Source organism: Microtus oregoni, unplaced genomic scaffold, assembly GCF_018167655.1.
Source record: "Microtus oregoni isolate MIOR12 unplaced genomic scaffold, Mior012 000011F_ref0000422, whole genome shotgun sequence".
Lineage (NCBI taxonomy): Eukaryota > Metazoa > Chordata > Mammalia > Rodentia > Cricetidae > Microtus > Microtus oregoni.
This window is the reverse complement of record NW_024543070.1, coordinates 40,519,636-40,530,106: the sequence shown is the minus strand read 5'-3', so window position 1 is coordinate 40,530,106 and position 10,471 is coordinate 40,519,636.

Genomic DNA, 10,471 nt, shown 5'->3' with positions numbered 1-10,471 from the left:
GGAAGTGTGGAGGAGCTGTGTCACTGGTGGTGGCCCCACACCAGACCCCAAGGTATATCTGCTGCCCTTGGGTCAGGATGTAAAACTCTCAGCTACTGCTCCAACACCATGCCTCTCCGCCATGATGATCACGGACTGACCCTCTAAAACTGAGCACGCTCCCAACTGTGTTGCCTTGGTCAAGCTGTCTCCTCGCAGTAATAGACTAGGAACCAGTAAGACAATCAGTAAGTGCGTGAGGAAAAGGAGACAAGGCAAGGGTGTTGTGGCAATTTGATTCCAGTGACACTCCAAGACTTAAAGCTTACCGTGACTCGGGGCAGAGCAGGTGACTGGAGCTGGCTGTAAAGAAGCCAGCAATTTGAATAGAGAAATACACCGAAAGGAAAGGGTGGGGACTTGAGTTTAGTGAAGAGACTGTCTCTTGCTGGGTCTCCAGCCAAAAAACAAGGTCAGTTGGTTGCTTCTTGGCTCCTCTGATCTAGCAGGTTTTCACTTCATCTGACTTCCAACTCCTTGATGGCTAATAGAACAACAGAGATTGAGTTTAAACCTGCAGTCTTGGCAGAGTCTGGCACAAGACTGGAAGGCCCTCCAGACCTTGGCCTAAGTGGTCTGGCCAGCCGGGTGTTGACTGTGGGGCTGTGGGGTCACAGATGATAATTAAAATATTAGTAGATTCATGTGCAGCTGCTAAGCCAACAGAAAAAAATTACAAGACGCAAAATGACTAGGAAGAGAAAGATTAGTTAACAAGGCTGGTGTGTACAGCTTTCTTCCAGCTTGACTTCCCACCTCGCGTCCTAAGAACCCTGCCCCATGCTTGGTTAATAAAAACCCTGAGACAGATATTGGGGTTCAACCTGAAGGTCAGAAAAGCAAAACATCCACTGGCTCTTACCTCTACCTCTGTCCAAAATGGTGATCCTGCCTCCAGGAATCTCAGAACAAGACTTCTGAGAGCTGTCTTCTCTCATCTTATTTCCTCTTTAGGGCTGGGATTAAAGGCCTGTGCCACTACTGCTCGGTTTCTATGGCAAACTAGCGTGGTGGCTGGGATTAAAGGTGTGGTTACCACTGTCTGTTCTCTGATCTCCAGGCAAGCTTTATTAAAACACAAATGAAATATCACTACATTGTCTTCTTTTAGGAAGGTTACAAGTGTTTCTTGCAGCTGTTGCTGAATCAGCTTCTCAGAACAGCTGGCAGAGAGAGCCAGGGAGCCAGACCACAGCCATGACAGGTTTCTAATGGCCCCTGTTAGAGACCAGGCCTTAGTTTCTGAACCGTTTCTGTACCCCAGTAAGCCTCTGCTGAAGCAACAGTCCAAACCAAATTAGAAAAAGTCCAGGTTTCGTGGATATAATGCTCCCCGATGGCTTTCCAGCCCCCACCAGAAAACCAGATGTCTGTTTTCTGGGGTGCAGTTTAAATACCCTGTGGGAGTGGTCTTGAGCATCTCTAGGGGAGGGATCATCATTTGGTGGGCTTTCTAAGATGCTGGAGGGTTTGGAGAGAGATGGGGAGGGGGCTTGGGGTGGAGCTTCTGCCGGAACTTTCCAGACTCTTTGGATATTTGGTTGCCAGGGGCTGGGAGAAGCTTCCCCCCCCGAACAGTTTCAGTTTACTGGAACTAGCTGGAGCTGAGCAAGTAATTCTTGGGAAAGTCACAACCCAGAGCAACCAATCAGAGGGCGCCCCAAAGTCTTGTTCAAGCTTAAGAGAATTAAAGTTAGCTTCTCAGGCCCTGCAGCCGACAAGCACCTAGTTACTGAGCTGCCAGCCAATCGTATAACAACCCATAAACTTTTTGTTTAAGCCCACTAATCAGCCCCCAGACTAACCTCCCCTCCCTGGCATTCCCCTTCAGGTTTCTCTTGCTGTTGCTCTGTGTCACCCAAAATGTTAGAATTATAATAAAGCGGTCTTGCTTACTGCATACGCGACTGGTGATCTTTTATGGGACTTCTTGCTGACCGTGACACAGGCCTGTTGAGGGAGCTGCGGACTGCGTTCCTGCCACCCCAGCTCCTGGCCGCCTGGCTAGCTTATACCCCGAAATAACAATACACAAATTGTATTCATTTAAACACTGCCTGGCCCATTAGCTCTAGCTTCTTACTGGCTAATTCTTACATCTGGACTAGCCCATTTCTAATAATCTGTGTACCCCACAAGGTTGCTTACCAGGGAAATATTCTAACCTACGTCCATCCTGGGTTGGAGCTTCATCGTGTCTGCCCCAGAGAGGAGAAGAAATGGCATCTGAGCTCACTTCCTCTTCCTCCCAGCATTCTGTTCTGTTTACTCTACCCACCTAAAGGCTGGCCTATCAAATGGGCCTAGGCAGTTTCTTTATTAGCCAATGACCTTCCTCCATCACAGGCCAGACTGGCATGTTCGGGAGTGACATGTTTTACACCCTTTTGACTCTGGGACCGACTGAGCTACTTGTGGCTACTGGCAGGAGGCTCAGTCTTGAGAAGGCAGCAGTGTCTCCAGGGCGCTGCTTAAGCGTCCTTGTGATGTGGCAGCTGGTTCTCCCTATAGTGGTGGACACAGGACAGTAAGGGAGGAGTCACACGGGCTTTAAAAGGAATTGTTTTTGAGATCATAATTATATCATTTCCCCCTTCCTTTTCCTTTCTCCAAAATTCTCATATACCCCTTCTCACTCTCAAATTTATGGCCTCTTTCTCATTACTGTTGGGTCCCCTAGGGAAGCTGCACCCATAGTCTCATGAACATGACTATCCAAACATGAGCTTGAACAAAGGCACCAATAGATGTGTGAACAAAAGTTCCAAGAGGAGGCTTTATCTTCCACTGAAACTGATTCTGTTACTCCCAGAGTTGATCAACTGAACGGAACTTCTCTGATTATGCAGAGATTGGAATCCTGCAGACCCAGAACGACTCACAGTTTCCCTGCTACGGTCTGCCTCCTCCACAGCTAGTCCTTACCTTCTTTATCTGACCTAACATCCTTTGAAATGTATTGACTTAATGAAACCTAAGGATGTCCTCAGAGAGCATCTGGGCCATAGCACGTGTTTCCTCTCTCTTGTTTCAATCCACCTACCTAATGTTTCCACCAGTGCTTTTGTTTTTGTTTGTTTTGTTTGTTTGTTCTAGACAGGGTTTCCCTGTGTAGCTCTGTCCTGGGACTCACTCTGTAGACCAGGCTGGCCTTGAACTCAGAGATCTGCCTGCCTCTGCCTCCCTAGTGCTTCTCAGTCCCACCAGTCATGCACCACTACCACCCAGCTCTACCAGTGTATTTTTAAAAAGTATCTTAATTCATGATTTTCTTTATTTTTACTACATAAATGACACTGCTTCCACATTGGAACATGGAATTTGAGGTAAGCTACAATTGTGTTCCTGGGCCACTGTCACTCATATTTGGTTTCAGAATAAGCTATCTCATCTCCACTGAAGTTAGAGCTATGTTTTTTGTTTTGTTTTTCTTGCACAAATGTCGGCTATACTCTGAAATTGCATTAAATCATGTATTATTCTGTTGGTTCATGGGGCAACCTAGTTAGTAATAAGCCTGAGCTAAAGCTGAACATTTATAATTAATGTTGAACCTCTGAGTTGGTTATTTGGGAACTGGTGGGTGGGAAAGAAAAGTCTGCCTACAAATGATATCTAAGATGGGACTGGAATTTCCACATAAGAATTCTAAACACACAAAAGCTGAGTCAAGTGTGGCTCTTTGGTAACCGCCTATTCTTGGATAGGCTCTTTTTGCTAGCTGCAAGCAGAGGCACAGCTCCTTTAAGAGACAGATTCCTGGCCTCGGTGCTAGCAGCAAAAATAGGCATGGCTCTTTTAAGAGGCCTTTTAAAATAGGGTTTATGAGCAGCAGGTGCTGCAGTGCTTGATGGCAGCATGAACCCAAAAACTCCCCTTGCCTCAATTGCTGTCAGTATTCTGTCCAAACTGGACCAGCAGGATGCAAAAGAAAGCAGCTGCCATACCATGCCAAGACAAGGTAAGACAGTCCTTCAAAGTTCCCTGCTTCTCAGAAATGTCTATAGGCCAAAGTTGGAAGCTCCAAAGTTACAGAAGAACCTAGGGTGAATATTCAGGCGGCCAGTTGTCCCTGTCACTATGTAACATTTCAACTCTCTGGGGTCTTTGATGGAGTTGAAGACTAGATAGCCATAATTAAGGTTTTTCTTAGTTATAATAAAAGATAAATTAGATAGAAAATGTTGATTCATAAAGAAAAGATAAATAACAGAGTATTTTCTCTAATTTTGCAAAATATAAATGGACAGGATATTATAACTGTAATTCTTACCTGTTGTATATACTTTTACTATATTAAAGTTAAAAATAATTTTTTTTAGACAAAAAGAGGGAAATGTGGAATGTTAAGTTGTGAGCATAGCCTCTACCCCCTCGTACCATCCTAGCCTCCAGGCCTGAGAGTTGTATTGGTCTGGACTCCAAATCCCAGCATGCCAGGGTATTTAAGTGAGTGCATAAAGGAGAAACACATGGTCTCCCCCCCCTCCCCCATCATGGTGGCGTTTACAGCCTCCTGGTTCACCCTCAGGGCCACCTGAGAACGCAGGAATCCCATTAAACCTGGATATTTCTTAATTTGGCTTGTTGTGATCTGGCTTGATTGGGATTTTTGCATCAGCAAAGAGCTTGTGTTAGGAAAAATTTCTAACATGGAATATTTCTTTACTCTGTGTAAATTATGTTGTGATTGGTTTAATAAAGAAGCTGGACAGGATAAGGTTAGGCAGGAAATCCAGAAAAGAACACTGGGAAGAAGAAGGGTAGACTGAGAGGAGTAACCAGCAAGACACAGAAGAAACAGGAGGTGCAAGATGAAAGAGGTCCACCACATAGCAGAATGCGGGTTAATTTAAATTGTAAGACCTAGTTAGTAGCCTGGCAGTGGTGGCATTTAGGAGGCAGAGGCAGGTGGGTCTCAGTGAGTTCAAGGCCAACCTAGTCTACGAGCAATTCCAAGGACAGTCAGGACTGTCACGTGTCTATCCTCAACTCTAAAAGCCAGAATCATGTGACCAAAGCTGCCTACTGGGGCTGGAACATGGCCCCCTCATTCAAATACATCTTCACTAGCTTTCTGTCCTTCACTGCCTAATCTTTCTCTGTTGATCAAGCTGGTTTCAAACTCAGAAATTCGCCAGCCTCTGCCTTCCCAGTGCTAGGATTAAAGGTATGCCCCCACCACACTCGGATTTAAGAATTTCTTAATTCCTTTTCACAAATTGGAAATTTAGCTGGGAAATCTTAGCCTGAGGTTACCACTCCCTGCATTCCATTTCCTAAAATCTATTTATCTCCTTGATTTGGCTCCATTCCCTTCCTGGTGCTCTTTTTTTCTTTTAAATGACTTATTTATTTTTATTTAAGGTGCACTGGTGTTTTGCCAAAATACACTCTGTATGGGTGTGTTGGATCGCCTGGGACAGGAGTTACACACACACACACACACACACACACACACACACACACACACACAGAGTTATGAGCCACTATATGGGTGCTGGGAATTATATCCAGATCCTCTGGAAGGATAGCTAATGCTCTTAACCACTGAACTATCTTTCCAGCCCCTCCTGGCTCTTTTTCTTCTCAAAATTTACATTTTGTAATTTACTCTGCTCAGCTTGCTCCTTTTCATTATAGATTTTCATAAGCATGAACACTAATATCCACATGGCAGAGTCTATACTAGGTTGTTTTAAGTTCCCTCTGCCAATGGAATTAATCCAAACCTCTTCATCTTAGCCTTAGGCAGACTCTTCGGACAAGGGCAAAAGGCAGCCACTTTCTTCACCAAATATCACAAGAACAATCTCTAGGCAACACACTAAAATTCTCCTCTGAAACCTCTTGAGTGAGCCCCTGACAGATCAAATAACTCTTAGTACTTTGTCTTCCGTGCTTCTACTAGTATGGTCCATTAAGTAGTGGTTAAAGCATTCCACTACTTCCATAGTCCAAAATGACCACGTCCAAATTCCTCCACACAAAAGCATGGTCAGGCTATACTCCAGTACCTGGTACCAACTTCTGTCTTAGTTAGGGTTTCCACTGCTGTGAAGAGATACTTGACCATGGCAACTCTTATAAAGAAAACATTTAATTAGGGTGGCAGCTTACAATTTCTGAGGTTCAGTCCATTATCATCATGACCATAGCTGTGCGGATAGATATGGCGCTGGCTATATCTTGGCTTGTAGGCAAGAGTAAGTCAACAGAGACACTGGGTAATGTCTGAGACAAGCCACGCCCAATCTCCCACCACTACTGAGGCAAGCTGATCTTCATCTTCCAGCCTGAGCTCCTTCCTTTTCCATTTCCCTCTCTGCCTCCCTCTCAAAGAGGCAGCTTCTGTCTCTCCCCACTTCTTCCCTTCCCCCTTTCTGTTTCTCTCTCTTCCTCTCTCTTTCTCTCTCTGCCTCTCTGCTCTCTTCCCTTTCTCCATAACCCACTAAATAAATACCCAACCTCATTTAACATGGCGTGCCTATCCATGTCTCTGTCTCTCACCCGCCACCAGCCGCCTTCAGAGACCTGTGATATGGTCTCGTGGCATGCCCGTCTGTCTGTCTCTTCTTGTGGGACTGGCTGCCCCATCGAGGTCTCTCACCTAACACGCAGCTCCCTGGGACTCATGGCCTACTGCAGTCACTCCAGGAACTGCACAGTCCCTGCCTGGGATTGGCTGTTCTCGGACCTGCTGCCCACTTAGAAACCTGTAGTGTTTCTGCTGCTGCAGCCTCTCGGGAATCCATAGCATTTTTATTTTTACCATTACACACTGGGCCATGCTTTTACATGGCGTGAAGATGTGTCTATGTTTTGCTTCATCTGCATAAGGCAGCTGATTGGTTTAATAAACTGCTGAATGGCCAATAGCTAGGCAGGAGAGGATAGGCAGGATTCTTAAAGAGAGAGAACTCCGAGGAAGGAAGCAGAGAGGTGGAATTTCACCAGTGAGACCTGGAGCATTGAACTCACAGTACTGAAGAGAGGTAAGAGTCATGTGGCAAAATGTTGATTAATAGAAAAGGGTTATTTATATTATAAGTGCTAGTGGGTCAAGCCTAAGCTAAGGCGAAGCTTTCACAATTAATAAGATGTCACCATGTCATTATTTGGGAGTTGGTGGCCCAAAAGGAAGTCTGGCTACAGGGTGGCATCCTGAGCATAGGAACCCATCCCTACAGTGACACAGTACCTCCGATAAAGCCACACCCACTCCAACAAGATTACACTTCCTCTGAGATTATGGGGCCACTTACCTTCAAAACACCACAGGTACAAGGCTAAAAGCAGATGTCCCCAGAGTAGACATGAAAGGGAATCCTGTTTTAGTCTTGCTAAATGTATCAGAAACTCAATAGCAGGATATGAACCATGAGGTGAGTTTGTCATAAACAAAATGGTTGCCTGGGCCAGATAATCTTCATGGACCTTTCTGTCTCCTTTATCCTCACAGCTGTAGGAGAACTCCAACTTCATCCTCTCAGAAGTCTTGTTGGGTCAAGGAATTAATATTATTTTTATAAAGATTTATTTTTATTATTTTTATATGTGTCTACCACATTAGTGCAGGTACTCACAGAAGCCAGGGGTGTCTGATCCTCTGTAGCTGGATTTACAGGCAGCCGTGAGCCCCTGCCCCCCAATGAGTGCTGGAAACTGAACTTGTGTCTTCTGGAAGAGCAACAAGTGCTCTTAACTTCTAGCTACTGCTCTAACCCATATAAATTAATTTACCATACAGTAGATGAATAAGAAGAAAGCATACATGTGGTGATATTTTGTTTGTGATCTAACAAATAAAATTTGCTTGAAGATCAGAGTGCAGAACCAGCCACTAGTTAGCCAAAGAAGCTGGACAGTGGTGGCACACACCTTTAATCCCAGCACTTGGGGAGGCAGAGGCAGAAGCAGGGGGATTTCTGTGAGTTTAAGGACACTCTGGAGTACATGAGATTGATCCTGTCTAAAAGAGAAACAGAGCCAGGCAGTGGTGGCTCACACCTTTAACCCCAGTACTTGGGAGTCAACACTAGGATGGTGGGGACAGGAGTGATATGGCTGGGTGGAGAGAGGAATATAAGGTGGGAGGAGGCCTGGTCAAGGATCCACCAGCTAGCTGGTCCTGACTAGAGTTCTCTCACTGGGAAGGGAACTCCTCCAGACTGCTGGCAGCAATGCTGGGCTGTACCCCCTAACACACACACACTTCAAAAATTAGCCTCTCTTATAATATAGTATTCTTGCTAATTTTTCTAACTAAAAGGAATTTGAAAAGTTCAAAGAGGGACACAGAAGTCATCCAAACAGCAGCTAAGTAGTGAGAATCACTCCAGGGACTAAGGTCAATAGTCTTTTTGTCCTCTGACACATGGTCTGACAAAGACCAGGCAACAAAACCCAAAACAAGAAAACAGCAACAGGAAATTGGGTGTGCTTTTAGGTTCTAGGAAGTGTCAGGAGCGCCCTCTAGCACCCGTGGACTAGCACAGCACCCGCTTATCGCACAGACCCGAGCTTCCGAGCTCAGGAAAACACAGGCCTGGAGTCGGAGGAAGAAGTAAACATCCGGCCCAGTGGCTGCTCCCTCACTCTTCCTGGGGTGTCGGGGTGTCAGTGCAGGAAGGACACTGATCCTTGCTTGAGCTGCGCTCAGTCTGTCTCCCTACTAATGTGAGCTCACCCATTCCAGGCAGGAATCTCTCCTAGAGTCCCTATGTCTGCACAGAAAGTCTGGCCTCAACCTTGCTTTTCTTATTGTTGTATTATTGTTTTGGATTTGTTTTTTCTTTGTTTGTTGTTTTCTTTACACCTATTCCAGTCCTGTGTGTTCGGGTCAGCCCTTCAACTTCTTATCTTTCCCGTTTTGCACAGCCTCAACCCTTGCTGATCACATCGTTTTAAACCAGCACATTCTCCGTGGAGCAAAGGGGCAGCTAGTGCCCAGCCCCCACGCAGGAGCTCAGTCTCTCAGCTTCTGGCTGCCTGGGAGCACGCCAGGGCCTTCGTGAGCAGTAAAATGACTCCACAGTGAATGCAAGCTAAGATTTTGGTTTGCTAATTCTTCTTCCATCTTCCAATATTTCAGCTTTCAGATGTAGCAAAAGTTGTTGAGTAGTCTTATAATTTCTGCTCTGGGGAGACGAGCGGTGGGTAGAGTGGCTGCCTAGCAAGCAAACCCTCTTCTGTTCTCTCAGGTCACCTACACTCATGTGGACACACCCACATAGCATAGACAAAACCTTCGGAAAACAGAAATATAAGTCAGCCCAGAAGGGGGCGCCGCACAAAGGCAAGGCTCCTCAATTCTACTGAGGTTGGTCCTTTGTGGTGATCTAAAAAGAGTACCGGGAATCTGGAAGTCCAGGTCCTCAAGATGCCTGTTTGTGCAATTTTGCATGAACCATATCCAGCTTCATTTTCTTTTTTTTTAATTCTACTTTCCCATTTCTTTTATTTTAAATTTTTTATATATTTTACATACCAACCACAGTTACCCCTCCCTTCCTCTGCTTTCCCCCAGCATCATTTTCTTAACAATTTTTAATTTACTTTTTAATTTATTAATTTTTTTTTAATCTAGGAAGAATAAGTGCTCCTATCTGGGCACAGGACAAACAATCAAGTGGTCTTTATTGTTGATGGATTCCGATTGCAATGGGGCTGAGGAGATGGCTTAGGTGGTAGGGTGCCTGAGATATAAGTTTGATGGGCTGAGTTCAGATCCCCAGCACCTTTGGAAAGGCTGAGTAAACCCTGTTGGATAAGGAGATCCCTGGAGCTCATTGGTCAGTCACTTCAGCCAGTGAGTTTTGAGTTCATGAGTGACCCTTTCTCAAAATCTTGAGTGACAGAAAGACACCAGTGCTGACCTCTGACCTTCACACAGAGTGCATCTACACATGCTCAACACACCACACATACATATTCAAAAATAAATAAAATCATGTTTGCCGTAGAAAGAGACAATACCTGGACAGGTAAAAGACTTGATTCTGGATCTTCTGGATACTCTCAGCCTATGGTAGTTGGAGCATATCCTGAGCCCACAACACTGTGAAGCTGACTGTGAACAGGGTCTTCCCTTGGCAGTGTTGGCTGCTGCAGCTGCAGCAAAGAACCGCAGACTAAGGGACTAAACAACTATCTTCTCACAGTCTTGAGGCAGGTAGCCCAAAGTCAGGGTCGGCAGGGCTGTTTCGTTGTAAAGATTTGTTTGTTTATTTGTTTCTTTATTTATTATGTATAGTGTTCTGCCTGCATGAACATCTGCAGGCCAGAAGAGGGCACCAGATCTCATTACAGGTGGTGTGAGCCACCCTGTGGGTGCTGGGAATTGAACTCAGGCTCTCTGGAAGAGCAGCCAGTGCTCTTAACTGCTGAGCTATCTTTCCAGCCCTCATTTCTTTTGTAAAATTTTATTATA